General features: G+C 39.0%; 1 protein-coding gene across 7 annotated transcripts in view; it reads left to right on the plus strand.

Moving 5' to 3' along the window:
* LOC134223847 (interference hedgehog-like) overlaps window positions 1–15,543 on the plus strand; it is a 238,468-nt gene that overhangs the window by 53,567 nt on the left and 169,358 nt on the right. For 5 of the 7 annotated variants that reach the window (XM_062703066.1, XM_062703067.1, XM_062703068.1 and 2 more), the window contains one exon: window positions 2,686–2,728. The exons of the other annotated variants lie outside the window; for them this stretch is intronic. The gene's annotated coding sequence lies outside the window, so the exon portion shown is untranslated. The remainder of the gene's footprint in view (window positions 1–2,685; window positions 2,729–15,543) is intronic. 7 annotated transcript variants of the gene reach the window in all.

Genomic DNA, 15,543 nt, shown 5'->3' on the forward strand with positions numbered 1-15,543 from the left:
GGAATGATCCAAATAACTTTCCGAGTTATGAAGTACGCTGCCAATTTATTGGTTTAGATCTGTTAAGTGAGCGTCGTGACGTATCCAAGGCGCTTTTCATTGCAGATCTCCTGCAATCTAGAATTCAATCTCTCAATTGAACTTTTACATCCCCTTTCATCCACTTCGGTCAACATCTTTCATTTCCTTGAGAGGTGCTCGCAAAAAATTATGCGCAGAATGAGCCATTCCCAGTCAACATTTTGGTATCTATAACTCTTGATATAGGTTATTATATAAGAACCAACTAAATCGTATATAATGCACAGAATGGCTATATACGTACCAAAGTGGAGGCGATATAGGTACATACGAGTTTTATTTCACGATTTTTCCCGACATCATACGAACAGTATTACGATTAAACATCAAAATATAAAAAATAAAAAAAATCTTACCAGCGTGTGTCTCGAACATGCGATCTCTGGATCTGCAGGCGGATACTCTACCACGGCACCATAGTGCACATCTTGAAGTGAGTCGGATTTTTGTCCAACATAAACTACACAATTTATATCTTTACAACTTTTTGAAACTTCTGCAAGCCACTTGGACTGAGGTGGTTTCGATTGTATTACGATTCACATAGACATTCATTCGCACTGATATAGGACATTACAAGGAATATAAGTCATTATGAGTTTTTATTTACACAATTACGATTGATTTTCACAATGGTAAAAATTATCGCATATGACACGTTCAATACAACATTTGTCGACAATAAACTGATAAAGTTTGATATGCAGTGCGATTTAGATTTTTAATGGACGCAAATGCGACTTTATTTGCTGTTTGTTATACGATATGTGGTTTACTGGGATTCACTAGTATGAGTCGCATCTTCAATCGCTGCTCTACCGCATTTGATTCTCACGTTTCACGGAGTATTTTTCGGAAACGGTTTACTACTCTCCTATCAGCTTCCAACAGTACCGCACATTAGCATAGGCCATGTTCATAGGAAAAGATGAGGAAGTTTTGCGCCCATTCAAGAAAGAGTCCATGGTTCTACTCAAATGAGCATTTCCCTGCAATAAAGAAAGAAAGAATAAGAAGAGAAAGAATAAAGAAAGAAAGAAAGAGACAATTTCACAATTTTCACTTTGGCTGTCGACAGCCAAATAGATAAAGGCGCCACCATAGCGAACAAAATTTTGTTCGCAGCTACCACCTGCAGTGTTGAGAAATTCATGCTTACGAGTTTAAAAAAAATACTCACCGTTTACTCATGCGAGTACTACTCACGCTGTTAGTAGCTCACGAACTACTCACACGAGAGGACGACAGCAGAACTCACTGCGAGTACTACTCAAGCCGTGTGTAGCTCGCTGCGAGTGAGTAAAATTAGTTTCTATAATATTTCGAACATTCCATAAAAAATTATAATAAATATTAACTAAGCCAGAAGTGATGAGTATTTTTGATAGTATTACCAGAGTCGTAGCATGATCACCCGACGCCATTAGCGAAACCGTTATTTGGCACCCCTTACTCTTTTGCATCTTTAAAACAAATACACAGGATTTTGTTTTTACACGATTTTTTTTCGCTCGTATTTTTGATCGTGTGACTTCAGTTTGCCACCAAACTCTTCGCAACATGTTTCAAAAAATCCAGAATAAATCAAAGAAAAATCACATGATAATAATTATACGCAGTGTTGGTAAAATCACTCATAAATCTCAATCAACGAGCGCTCCCGTGCGAACGAAATCGTCTGCGATTTTAAAGGAATGCATCACGCTTGAATTTTTCATGCTAAAACGCATCATTTCACTCATTTGCCAAAAAATCATTTTGGCTTAAAAACGCATTTGAAATCAATTTGGGGGCAATTTATTGCGTATACATAAAAGAGTGTCAAATATTTTATGCGACAAACGTCAATCCACTGTTTTTAACGAAGGAGAACCAAAGAAAACCTACGATGATTCAAATGGATGATTCAACTCATCCATGAGTTTTAAGGTGCTGAGTTGGGTGCGTTTCAACTCACGCTTGATTTGAATCATCCATGAGTTTTGAGATTTTGAGTTTTTACCAACACTGAACGTTTAACATTTAGGATGAGCGGAAAATTGAGAAAATGTAAATCGTGTAAAAACAGAATCCAGTGTAGCGTGGTAAGAGCAAGGAGATTCAAAATCAACCTTTGTTACGTGGTGGACTTAACGCTTTATGAATTCCTTAGGCCTTCATATACCCCAATCAGTGTTGGTAAAATGCTCTAGTTTAATGAGTGATGCAAATCAAGCGCAAGTCAAAGCCCATTAGAATCATGGCCCAATAAGTCGCTCATAATTTGATTCACGATATGCATCGTTGCATGATTTTTATGTTTTATTCTTTTTGAAAGCATCAACTTAACTTTTTTTTACCCAATGTCCCAGCGGGGGATGTAATGCCAATACATATGCGCGCTATAATTATAAATAAGCATATTCTCGCACGTTTTTGCTAGCAATCGTGGATTTAGATGGAGTAGGTAATCATTCACTTCATGTTCATTTCAAATTGCGTTATTCCAGTTAACGACTCACTCAGACGTTTGTGTTAGATTTATCGGCAATGTTGTTTATTAATATATTTTTCAACAATTTTATCATTCTTCTGCTAATAATGCTTTTCTTGTTTATTTTTCAGATATGAGGCAAGGCACGACAGTTTGAAAATTAATATCGCTGAGGTAAGCACTTTATTTAGAAAAGAAGAAAAGTGATTTTTTGAATTTTTCTTGCCGGAATCGCGTGAACTCCTTTTAAAAATATATGGTAATAAGATTCATGGACAAGCTTCCAACACGGTATGAGGCTAACTAAATTTTGTGCTGTGCATTATTGCATAAGTGGTACTATAAAAATATTTTCTGCATATACTTTTGTGGTAATTCACTTGAGATGCGGTTTTACCAATAGGCGTAGCGTGGTTTTTCTGCACCTTTTGGCGAAACCTTCATTATTAGTTCAATCAGTAGTGGATAGAAAATAATATTTAGAGCCTAATCACCAAGGATCTCGTGCCTACAGTTCTCTGGGAATTTATGGAATGTTAGTAAGGCATTTGTTGTCCTACTAGAAACCAAAATCACCTTTTTGCATAAAAATATCATCGTGTCGCTACGAATGCAAAACACTTGACTTAGAAACCGCTTCAAAAACATCGAATACCTTCTTCCTTCTCCCTGCTAAAACTGTTATGAACTTATTGTCATGACATCTCCGGAGCCGATTGCAGTTTTCCATATGCTGTTTCCTACACAAATAGGTACAAAAAGGTATTGGAACGCACCTCGTGAGGAAATTTCTTTTCCCACTTGTCGACCTCGTACCACATTGCACCGACCGCCATTACCGAATTGTTGACACTGATGATGGCGCGTGTCTATAAATATTCCACCGCCGCCGTCGTCGTCGTCATGATTGTTGTTGATATCGCTCGCTGCTTAGCTCGCGCTGCTCGTTGCCATCCTCATCCGATCGTGTTGCATAGATGCGGCGCGCACGCTGACGCTCGCTGATTGAACATTTCCGGCACGCGGCTATGGTTAATGCTTTTGTAGCGCCACCTCGCGCGACGAAGACATCATCCAATGGCACTGATATTGCGAAATTATTCCGACCTCATTCGTTGTTATTGGTCCGTGTGGTTTGTTGGACATTGCAAGTGGCGACCATTGGCGACAGGCGCCATCACCGGCCACCAATGGCCAATAATCGCTGGTGGGTCCGGCGATCGCCACCGCGCGCGGTTTTGGCAGTGCCGTCACGTTCGTTTGTGGGTGGGTGTAATTTTTCGGACATTCGGCCAATACATGAGCGTGTGAAATTTCGATTTTATGCAAACAAGGCGTCCACTTAAGTCTTCGATGTGTACAGATATGTTTTGGAGATGATAATTGACTAGCTAATAAACGGCAGGATAGTTCATAAATATTCATTTGTGAGGTGCGGTTGGGGTCTTCCGTCGCGCAGTGATGGGATGCTTGACCAGAAAGCAATTTTACACGTAACAAGGTAGAGCTTGATTCCCTTTCCAATCGATACAGCTGCTTCTCAATACTTAAGAACAAATATCATGGCGCTTGCAAGGGACTTTCGTTTTTGGGCCGTCACCGTGCCGCTGCAGTTTTCCAATTTGACCAAACATGCCTTATCTACATTTATTATTGATGCAATATAAATACCAAATTCCCTTCCATGGCATATTTCGGCTTGACACAAACCTTCTACCGAGTACGTGTGCACAGTATGAGGCGGCTTCAACCAATATTTTTATACCGGCTATCAAATTCCATTCTCGGAAAGTCTCACGAAACACGAAACGAGAGACACAAACAAATCCATTTCGTAAAAAATAAGAACCTGAACTGCCAAAAATGATCACCACCAGCACGGAACCACCATGCAAGCGCGGGATGACGACGAGAGACTCAATGGCAAACAGGTCGCGATCACGGTTTTCGGCTGGGGAACTTACAAACATTGGTACTTCCACTTAGGTTGCGACGCGACGATGCGATATCCTTTTCGCATAAATTAAAATTTTATAGCTTTCGCTTCACGCCAGCTTAGACACTCGGTGTAACGCCGCCGCCCTCCGTCCCCTCGAGCTTGGATCATATTCTTCATAGCAGCTTAGCTGCCGCATTCATACGGAGTGCGGTCTCGCCGCATTTCTGGGCTGTGTTTATATCAACCGATCGGAACGTCTGAAACGTGTGCGTTGAAAAGTGTAGCAAACCAAAGAAAAGTTATTAGTTTCTGCTTCCTGATGGTGAGAGTACAGATCGTCGCACAGTGGCCGGAAGACGAGGATATTAGCGTATTAAGAGTTACAACAGGAACCCAAAATACTGGAACCTGTGAAAGCTGCGTGTCCAAAACAAACAAACTGAAAAAAGGATTCAAGAAAGGCTTAACTCCAACCCATGAAGACATCAAGACTTTAAGACTTTAAGACATAAAGACATAAAGACATAAAGACATAAAGACATAAAGACATAAAGACATAAAGACATAAAGACATAAAGACATAAAGACATAAAGACATAAAGACATAAAGACATAAAGACATAAAGACATAAAGACATAAAGACATAAAGACATAAAGACATAAAGACATAAAGACATAAAGACATAAAGACATAAAGACATAAAGACATAAATACATAAAGACATAAAGACATAAAGACATAAAGACATAAAGACATAAAGACATAAAGACATAAAGACATAAAGACATAAAGACATAAAGACATAAAGACATAAAGACATAAAGACATAAAGACATAAAGACATAAAGACATAAAGACATAAAGACATAAAGACATAAAGACATAAAGACATAAAGACATAAAGACATAAAGACCTAAAGTAGAATCAAGAATTAAAAATAATCTCGAAACTTTCCCTATCAAACAACAAACGCCAGTAACCAGTCGATTTTAGGGGTTCAAAACTACAAATGCAACACATGAGCATTGCGAACAAATTTACTGTCGACCAGTGTAATTATTTTAACTGAATTCTGCCAAATGCCATTCCGCGAAATGTCTTTCGGTGAAAGGATAATCCCGTGGAATGTTTTTCTTTTTTATAAATGTTTTTCGGCGAAAAAGACATAAAGCCATAAAGACATGAAAATATTTAAAAAAAAAAAAAACAGATTAATTCACCTAGCGGTGATGGTGCCTTTCTCGTTTTTTTTCGAGTGAGTAATTTCTACGCACTTTTGGTGAAAAAAAAAAGTATTCTGGCCATAACTTCTGAGCTCATAGTCAGATCTGTCAGAATTTTCAACAGGAAATAATGGGACCGGATTCTGCATCGAATGCAACTTGTTGCGAGTAAATCAGCTAAGAGTAAGTGCCTAAAAATTGAGTGAGAATTTTTCTTATTAAAAATATATTTTGGCCATAATTCCGAAGCCCATATTCCAATTGTGCCAATTTTCAATACGAAACAATGGGACAAGGTTCCGCCTCGAACTTGTTGCGAGCAAAGCGGTAAGTGCCTGAAAAATGAGTGAGATTATTTTGCGCACACACATACACACACGCACACACAGACATCACCTCAATTCGTCGAGCTGAGTTGATCGGTATATAACACTATGGGTCTCCGGGATTCTTATACAAAGTTCGTTTTTGGAGCTATACTTTGTATACGAGAAAGGCAAAACGGTTTTTCGCTATTTTCACGCGTAACCAAAGGTCTATCGACCTGTTTCAAATATGGTGCATGCTCCTTGTGCTACATAGAATAGAATGTATATGAAGAATAACTTCTTGGCCATCCAAGAAATTCCTGCAGTAAGGCCTATTGATCTACACGTGTAACCAAAAGTCTGTCGATCTTTTTCAAATATGGTGCATGCTCTTTGTGGTACATAGTATAGAATGTGTATGAAGAATATCTTCTTGGCTATCAAAAAAGATCCTTAAGTAAGGCTTTAAGATTTACACACGTAACCAAAGGTCTGTCGACCTGTTTCATATATGGTACATGCAAGGATGTTATCGATCATTTAGTAATTTGCGTTCGATCATTTAGTAGTTTGTCAATAACTCATTCCAGGAGCTGAATTTCAAAAAGTGTTGTATGGTGGACTTCTAGTGCGAAGGTTTTTATACAACTCTGCCAAATGAATCGTTGTTTGAATTCCACTAGTAACGGATTTATAGCTATAGTTTCAGTAGCTTAGACTAAATGATAACAAAATTCCAATAATTTAGTTTAAGCTACTGCAACTAGCGCTATAACTTCGTTATTAGTTGAATTCTAACAACGAACCATTAGGCATAGTTGTAGAAAAACCTTCGAACTAGAAATCCACCATACAACACATTTTGAAATTCAGCTTCTGGAATGAGTTATTGACAAACTACTAAATGATCGAACGCAAATTACTAAATGATCGATAACATCCTTGGGTACATGTTCCTTATTGTAGATAGAATATAATGTGTACATAGCATAGTTTCTTGTCTCTCCAAGAAATTCCTGCAGCAAGGCCTTTCGATCTACACGAGTAAAAAAAGGTCTGTCAACCTGTTTCAAATAAATTGCTTGCTCTTTGTGGTACATGGAATAAATTCCGAGTGAAAATAGTCACGTAAATAACGACCCAAGTCAGGGACGTTTTACGGGTCGGACAGGAGAGCGACATCGGTCCTCGACTCCGAGACCGACTGCCACAGCAGCTGCTGGACAGATGCACAGTAGTTAAGATTCAACTGTTTTGCTTGCGTGGCTTCTTCTTGTTTTCCTCTCCGATGGGACACGGAAGTCCACCTATAACGTGATTACATGCTTGCTTTTTGTTGGCGCATATGGATACTTTGGTAACTTACCGCATTCCTGCGCCTTGTGCCCTTCCCAACCACAATGACGACGCAGGTTGCTACGGTCTGGGCCCTTAAAGTCGTAGGACTTATGTCCCGACTCTAAGCACCAATAGTACCAGCCCAGTTTGCTTATTGGGCTTACTGACCAGCCGATTTCAACATCCCTCGCTTCATTAACTAGGGTAAGCTAGCTGCGTGCCAAATAGACGATCTTTGTACCGCACTGCTCTCTGACGACAGAGACGACGACGTCCGCGTTCGTGACCTCGTCCAGTTGCTTGTACTGGAAGGTCACTTCCGTCCCCAACGACCTCACCTCGGCGCCGTCACCCAAGATCTCTTCCCGAGCAGCACAAGTCAGACAAAAACGGTTGCAGCAACTTGATTGTGACTAAATCTGGCCACATATGAGTTGCAGCAACCTATGTCCCGCTAGCTCCACGTTTCAGCACCAAGTCTTTGGTGCGTCTGACGCTTCGTGCGTCCTGATCCAGCTACTGACCAGCTGCCAAAATTTTTGATCTACTTACCAGCTGCCAGGGATTTTCGGTCCCTTGTGACGATGGCACCGGCCGGCAGGTACTCTCTTGCGGCCCGTCGATTTGCGTCTGTTTGGTGCCTTTCGCTTTTTTGGGTCGAGAAGTCGCCTTCTCGGGTCAACGCCCTTCGGACATCACTACATCCCGATCTGCTCCATCAAGACGACGTTTGGCCTACTGTCGCCTACTCCTTGGCTTTGCTCTGAGCACCTTCGCCGGTTTCCTGACTGAGCCGTTTTTGGTTAGGCGCAATATTTTCCTCGTAGGCCGTCAGGGCGAAATCAATCGCCTCTTCTGCCATAGTCCATGTTCCAAGAAAGGAGAAGGCCTCAGTTGTGGCACAGCAGTTTGTCAGCCTTCTCGCTTCTCCCGGGTGGCTGATAAAAAACGTCATGTTTTTGTCTTACGACTCAAACACCAGCAGGTTCTGTTTCAGTTCATTAATGATGTTCTGCCTTTCGCTTTTGAACTCAATAATATTATCGAGTTACTCGACGACCACCCTCATCCCGGGTAGTGGTATAAATATTGTACCCAAATCGGATTAGATTATAGACATATAGTCTAGATTATAGACACTGTAGGTTCTATAGACGAGCTGAGGCGAAGACGAGGGTAGCCAAACGAACTCTCAACTAGTGTAGCTAAATGAGCATGTCGCCACGATTGCATTCCAAGCAATGAAACGAGTGACGTCAAATTCGCGTGTAGATGTGTGCGCCACCGCCGACAGTTTTTGGCACGCCGCTGATCTATAATTCTCTAGGCTGATTCAAATTTGAAGAAGTCCGCAGAATTTTCAGTGGAAATTCTGAAGATTCAGTGGAATTTACGTAGGATTTTCCTGATTGATCCCTACAACATCACATTGAAACTCCAGAGAATTTTTCGCGAAACTACCAGTGATTTTCTTGAAAACTTCGTGTGGAAATTGCGAAGAATTTCCAGTTGAAATACAAAGAATTGCTCGTTTTCGAAATGGTCCTTTGGCAGAAAGCGCTATTTGACCGAAATAGACATTGGGCCGATAGTGTCGTTCGGCTGAATAGGTCATTTAGGTTATTTTCAAAACATAAACGAAAGTTCAATCAAAGGTAATTGCCTATTTCCGGGGATTAAACCACCCGACTTGGACGTTAATTTACAATGTTATGAAAACTCATATGTGAATATGTACGTTATGTGGAAGATATTGATTTGAAAAATGTATTGGAGGTAACCACTTTCCCTTCGATGAGCTCCTCTAATGTGGACGTGTACAATACACATGTGGAAGTATTGGCTTGATAAATGGATTGCGAGTGATTTGACTATGCGTCCAATTTGGGAATCTCGAGCTCGTTCAGTAGCCGCTAGGTTGCGAAGGCCGACGGAGGTCCTTCGTAGCTTAGTTGGTTAAAGCACCAGTCTAGCGTACTGTAGGGTCATGGGTTCGAGTCCCATCGAAGGGAAAGTGGTTACCTCCAATACATTTTTCAAATCAATATCTTCCACATAACGTACATATTCACATATGAGTTTTCATAACATTGTAAAATAAACGAAAGATTTTTTTTAAATTTCGCCTGAAAAATCTCAGAAAAATATTCTAAGCTCTTCTCCGTCTAAGACGAGTTTAGTACTTTCCATTTAATTCCACTGCATTTTGTTAACTTTGCAGATACGTTTTTCGACCTCAAATGTGAGGTCATCTTCATTGTATCGTACTTGTCTCGACTCGACGAAATACGTATCCGAAATACGTACATCAGAATTTCATCAGAATATTCACGGGAAGTTGTTTCAATTTTCTTTAGGAAAATCCGTCCCTGATGAGTTTCTGTTGAGTACTCTTCAAAATTTATACAATAAATCCTTCATAATTGTAGGGGCTTGTGACTGGAAGAAGGGATGCTTTAACGTTGACTTTTTCAAACTAGATTAATAAAAACGACTAGTTTGGCATAGCCAAGGTTAAAACAAAAAAATCTTCGGAATATCCGCGGGAGACTCCCTGGAGCGTTTGCTTGAAATTTTTAAGGATTTTATTTGGATTTCTACAGGAAATGCTTTGCATTGTCCATAAGAAATTTTTGGGAAATTTGATTGGCAGAAAGCATCAGACGGCCAAACTGGTAATTTTGCCGAAAAAGCCGTTTGCCGTAACAAGTTGTTTGGCCACAGAAGTCATTAGGCGACAATTTCTTTTGGTCATTTGGCCAAAAATGTTATTAGGCATACGATCAGATGTAAATTACTGAATGGATAATATGGTGAAAAATGGCCACTCGTTTGGCGAAATGACTTTTCATCAAATGACAATTAAACAAAATTCTGAAACCTTTCTTCTTTTTAAGTCAATACTCTGTCGCGATTCGCATAAGAGTCTTATGTCGATTTTTCACGATTTTGATTTTCTTCCAGAAATAGACTTAAAATGCCCTCATCTGCCCTCAGAAAAACTAATAAAATAATTGGCTTTGTTCTAGTAATTTGAAAATCAAAATCCACTTATGTTGTCCCATCTTGCTATTTATTCGCACAACAGTCATATTCCAGATTTTGATACACTTTTGCACAAAAAATAAAAAATATGGTCCATTTAATAGTATCAAAGTGATGTATACAGATGGAGAATATTATGCCAAATTTTCAAAAAGGTTGCAGGTTTTATTATTTTTTTTTTAGATTTTTTTGTATTTCTCCATGTAAAACAAATTTGAAAAATTCAACGGCATATTACTCAAGTTGAAGAAAACTGATATGGGACGCTTATGCGAATAAGGGCAGTACTGGTCTTTAAGCAAAAAGTTATCTAGCCAAATTCCATTTAACCGAGCTGAACTGAACGTTATCTCCCAAGTAACATTTTTAGTTTTATAACGGCCTTGAAGTGCATAATTTACTCTACAAGAGCGTTATAAAACCAATTTAAAACCAAAATGTTACTAGGGCTGAAACTGTTATCAGGCCGAAAATTGTTCGACTGAAAATGTAGTTTGGCCGAAACCAACATACAGCTAAAAGGAATATTCTGCCGAACTGGTAAATTTGGCCGAAAAAGTTGTTTGCTCTAACAGGTCATTTGACTGAAAATGCCTTTCGTTTGACCGAATAGATCATTTGGACAAAAATGCAATTTGGTAAGAATAACCATTTAGCAAAAAGAGCAGTTTGGCCCAAAATGTTGTTTCTGCAAAACAATCATTTCGGCCAAATGGCATTTTCTTCCGGGTCGTCCGGCTAAATTGATCATTTTGCTAAGAAGTCGTTTGGTCAAATAGGTCATTTAAAAAAAACGCCGTTTGGCCGAAAGGGTTGTTCTGCAGAAAGTACATTTTCGGGCCAAATGGCTCTTTCTACAAAATCAACTTATCTGATTCTAAACAGGATATTTTGGACTCGATTTTGGATAGAACAATTTATTCCAAAACATAAACATAGGACCGCTATCATGCAGTATAAACGATGAAAGATGTATTTTTAGAAATTTCGTTCAATGATCTTTTGAAAATAAGGCCATTTCGTAATTGTCATTTGGCCAAACGGACATTATTGACCATATTATCCAATCAATAATTGATATTTGGCTATATGACACGTTGGGCCAAACGGTGAAACGGCATTTCGGGCTGATCTGTTAGAGAAAACGACTTTTTCGGCCAAACTACTAGTTCGGTATTTTGCCTTCAGCCAATGGAATTTCCTAAGAATTTCTTCAGGACAATACCCTAGTCGTTAGATATCTACAACAGCCCAAGTAACATTTTAGGTTTATAACGCTCTTGAAGAACAAAATTTACTCTACGGTAGTCTTATAAAAACAGGATAAAACCAAAAAGTTACTAGGGATGTTTACGTTTTAGTTAGCGAATGTTGTTCTATAACTGCAACCGATGCTAGACATCAAACGGTTGTTAGTCGACGTCAATGCAATGGAAGTGCATCTGTTTGTGCAGTGCAATGCAGCTATCATCGACTTTGACATCGTTTTGAAGCACAGCGGCCCGATAACTGAAAAATGTATACAACTATCGAAGTGCAGGTAAAAAGCCTTGCAGGTCATTGACTTGCAGTTATCGAACGTCTGCTGTAAAAAGAATTTCTCTTAAAAATTCAAAGAAATTCTTTAAAAATACGGGGAAATTTTCCGTTGAAATCTAAAGATTTTATCTACATTTTGAACATCCTTCAGCGGGAATTCTAAAGAATTTTCCGTTGAAATTCCGGGGAAATTCTAGTGAAACTTTCAGAGAATTTCTTTTGCAAACTCCATAAAGTCTCCCGCGGATATTCTGAAGAATTTTCTGTTCTAACGATAGCCGTCTTAATTATTCTAGATTGTAACACCGTTAACAAACCCATTCTACTAGCCGCACTTTTTTACAATTATGAAGAATTTACTGTGGAAATTTCGAAAAAAATATTTAACGGAAACTCAAATTTTGCAATCGAAATTCGAAAGATTCTTCAGAAAAAAGCAAAAAAAAATCAAAGAAACGTAATAAAAAAATCGCCACGCTGATTCACGCCGCCGCCGCCGCCAGATAAAATGGCTTACGGCGTGATGCCGAAAACGCCGCCGCCGACCAAAATTCTGACCAACGCTGCCGCCGCAGAATATTGAACCGGCGCACACCTCTATTCGCGTGGTACACTTCTCCATTCTCTCTTCTCACATCTCCCATCTTTATCTAATTTTTTCACATTTTACATCTCACTTCTCACTTTGCATTTCTCGCCTCTCACTTCTCACTTCTCGATTCTCACTTCTCAACTTTTTGCTTCTCACTTCTCACATCACACATCACACACCTCACTTCTCCCTTCTAACTTCTCTCTTGTCCCTTCTCACTTCTCACATCTCACAAATTGCTTTTTATTTCTCACTCTTCACTTCTCATAACTCACTTTTTTTTTAATCACACCGCCATAACTCACTTCTCACAACTCACTTCTCTCTATTCACTTCTCGGCTTCCTCTTATCACTTCTCGTTTCTCTCCTCTCACATCTTCCATCTCACTTCTCGTATCAAATGTCTCTCTTCTCACTTCTGACTTGTAGCTTCTCATTTCTCAGTTCTCACTTATAACTTCTCACTTTTCACATATCACATCTTTATCTCATTTCTCACTTCTCACATCACTTTGCATTTCTCGCTCCTGATTTCTCCCATCTCACTTCTCAAAACCCAGTCCCCTCATTCAATTCTGGATTCTTTCTCCTCACTTCTCACTTATCACATCTTACATCTCACTTCTCGCATTGAACTTCTCACTTTTCAATTTCACTTCTCATTTGACGTCTCCAACCCATTTCTCGGCTCTCACTTATCACTTCTCGTTTCTCACTTCTTATTTTTCCAATTTCACATACTTATCTCATTTCTCACTTCACACTATCCACTTCTCACCTCTCACTTCTGACTTTCCGCATCTCACTTTTCACTTCTCACTTCTCGCTCCCCACTTCTTACTTCTCACTTCTCGCTTCTTACTTCTCACTTCTAATTTCTCATTTCTGCCTTCCCACTTCTCCCTTCTTGTTTCTCACTTCTTACATCTTACATATTACTTCTCACTTCTCCTTTCTCACTTCTGATTTCCCACATCTCACTTCTCACTTTTCACTTTTCAAAAACCAAAAATTTCTCCCTTCCTATTTCTCACTTCGCACATCTCACTTCTTACTTCTTTCTTCTCGCTTCTCATTTTTTGCTTCTCGGGTCACACCACTCGTTTCTTACTTCTCACTATTCCTTTCTTACTTCCCCCTTTCACTTTACACTACTTACTTCACACTTCTCATCTTTCACTACGTACTTCCTACTTTTCTCTTCTCCCTTCTCACTTTTTCTATCTTAGATGTCACTTATCGTATCTAATCTCTCATTTGTCACTTCTCACTTCTTACTTTCCACTTTTTACTTACCGCTTCTCGCTTTTCAATTTTCCCTTCTCACATCTCACATGTTTATCTCATTACTCCCTTCTCAGTATTCACTTCTCGGCTCTCACTTTTCATTATGACTGACGGCCTTCGCTCTAACGACCCAGCATCGTACCTCCATTAAATATTCTAAGTGTTTTCCCTTGAAAAGGACTTAGAACAGTGGTACCCAGCATGCTCACTGTCAAGGGCCAAACTGCAATTTTGAACTGTTGAAGCGGGCCGCAGTATTTTTGCAGTATATCTGTTTTTTTTTTTCATTTCAATTAAAAATTTTAAGCTTAATACTAAGTGGTGTTTTATCGTCATAGCTCGCCATAGTCACCTTCTTTTTGAATCAGTTGGCAGAAAGTAAGCTATTTTCCAAAATGTACAACCCGTTCGTAAGTTGTATTGCCTCAAAGGAAATGCAAACTCATTTTTATATATAGATGCATTTAGTTTTTAAGGATTGTTGTCCACTATGAATTGTCGCGAAAATAACGACAGCATGGCCGCACGTTTCTATACAGATACTTTTCACACATTTTTGACGATTGTGACATGATTTCAAGTGTCTCGATAATATCTTCGGTGTTTTGATGGCTGTTGATTTCAAGATGGACCATACCGAATGATAATTTCAATCCAAATCAGGTGAGTAAGAAGGCAATTCCTTTTTGTTCGGAAAACCGGAAAAAAAGCATTCACAAAGATTTTTTTTCATACATGAAATGACGCTCAGTGTTCTCAGAATATACATCTGTTACAGCCTGCTGAGTTGTTATGCCCATATAGCTACCGATTCAGTCCATTATTGTCTGTTTTTGATTTGTAGAAGCAAACTATCAAAATATGTACGGATAATTTGCAGACACCCTGTAATAGTTTAAAGTCAACGTGTTTCGTGGAGTTAACTATCCAGCAATTTTTCAGTTGAATTTCGCTGTGCCTTTACTTATTTTTAGAATAAATAAAAGCATCCTTATTACAGAGAAGTATGAAGCAGCATTAATCTTACAACAGTGTAACATTGAGCTCGTTTAAATATGCAAAGAAAAAATTGCTATTTTCATATCCCGGGGCAATAACATTGAAGTATGTTTGCTGTTAGCCTACTCAATATTTATGAAGTGATGAATTTTATTAATCATGATGATAAAACGATTCCGCCCTTCAACTTTATGGTGCAAACTTGTCAAAATACTCGAATGCAACAAAACAATTAGCACCATGAAAAGCTTTTCTATGTAAAATGCTTAACAATGGGCCACATGTAAGAAAAGACTTGGAGGACCGCATGCTTGGGGATCACTGACTTAGAATATTTTTTTGAAAACCGCGTAAAATCCGAAATCCGCGTAAAAAACGACTTTTGCTAAAAACCGATAAAAAATCAACTTTTTACAATTTTTACGTGATTTCAAGACTTTTTCGAAAAATCGTAAAAAATTAAAACCGCGTAAATCCCAAAAACCGCGTAAATTTCAAGATCCGCGTAAAAAAGTCGGGTTTAAAACGACCCGCGTAAAAAAAACGCGTAAAAAGAGACCCCAGTGTACTTAGTATACGAGAAAGGAAAAACAAAGAAAGTTGCAAATAAGTTAGTTTTATTGGGTTTGGTTCGATACCCGTCCGAAAGAGCGCCACTGTGCGGGCGCATCGTTGTCGGTTCGGCTCAGATTCTTTCACGGTTTTGTGTTCGAAG

The sequence above is a fragment of the Armigeres subalbatus genome, chromosome 3 (genome assembly GCF_024139115.2).
Source record: "Armigeres subalbatus isolate Guangzhou_Male chromosome 3, GZ_Asu_2, whole genome shotgun sequence".
NCBI lineage: Eukaryota > Metazoa > Arthropoda > Insecta > Diptera > Culicidae > Armigeres > Armigeres subalbatus.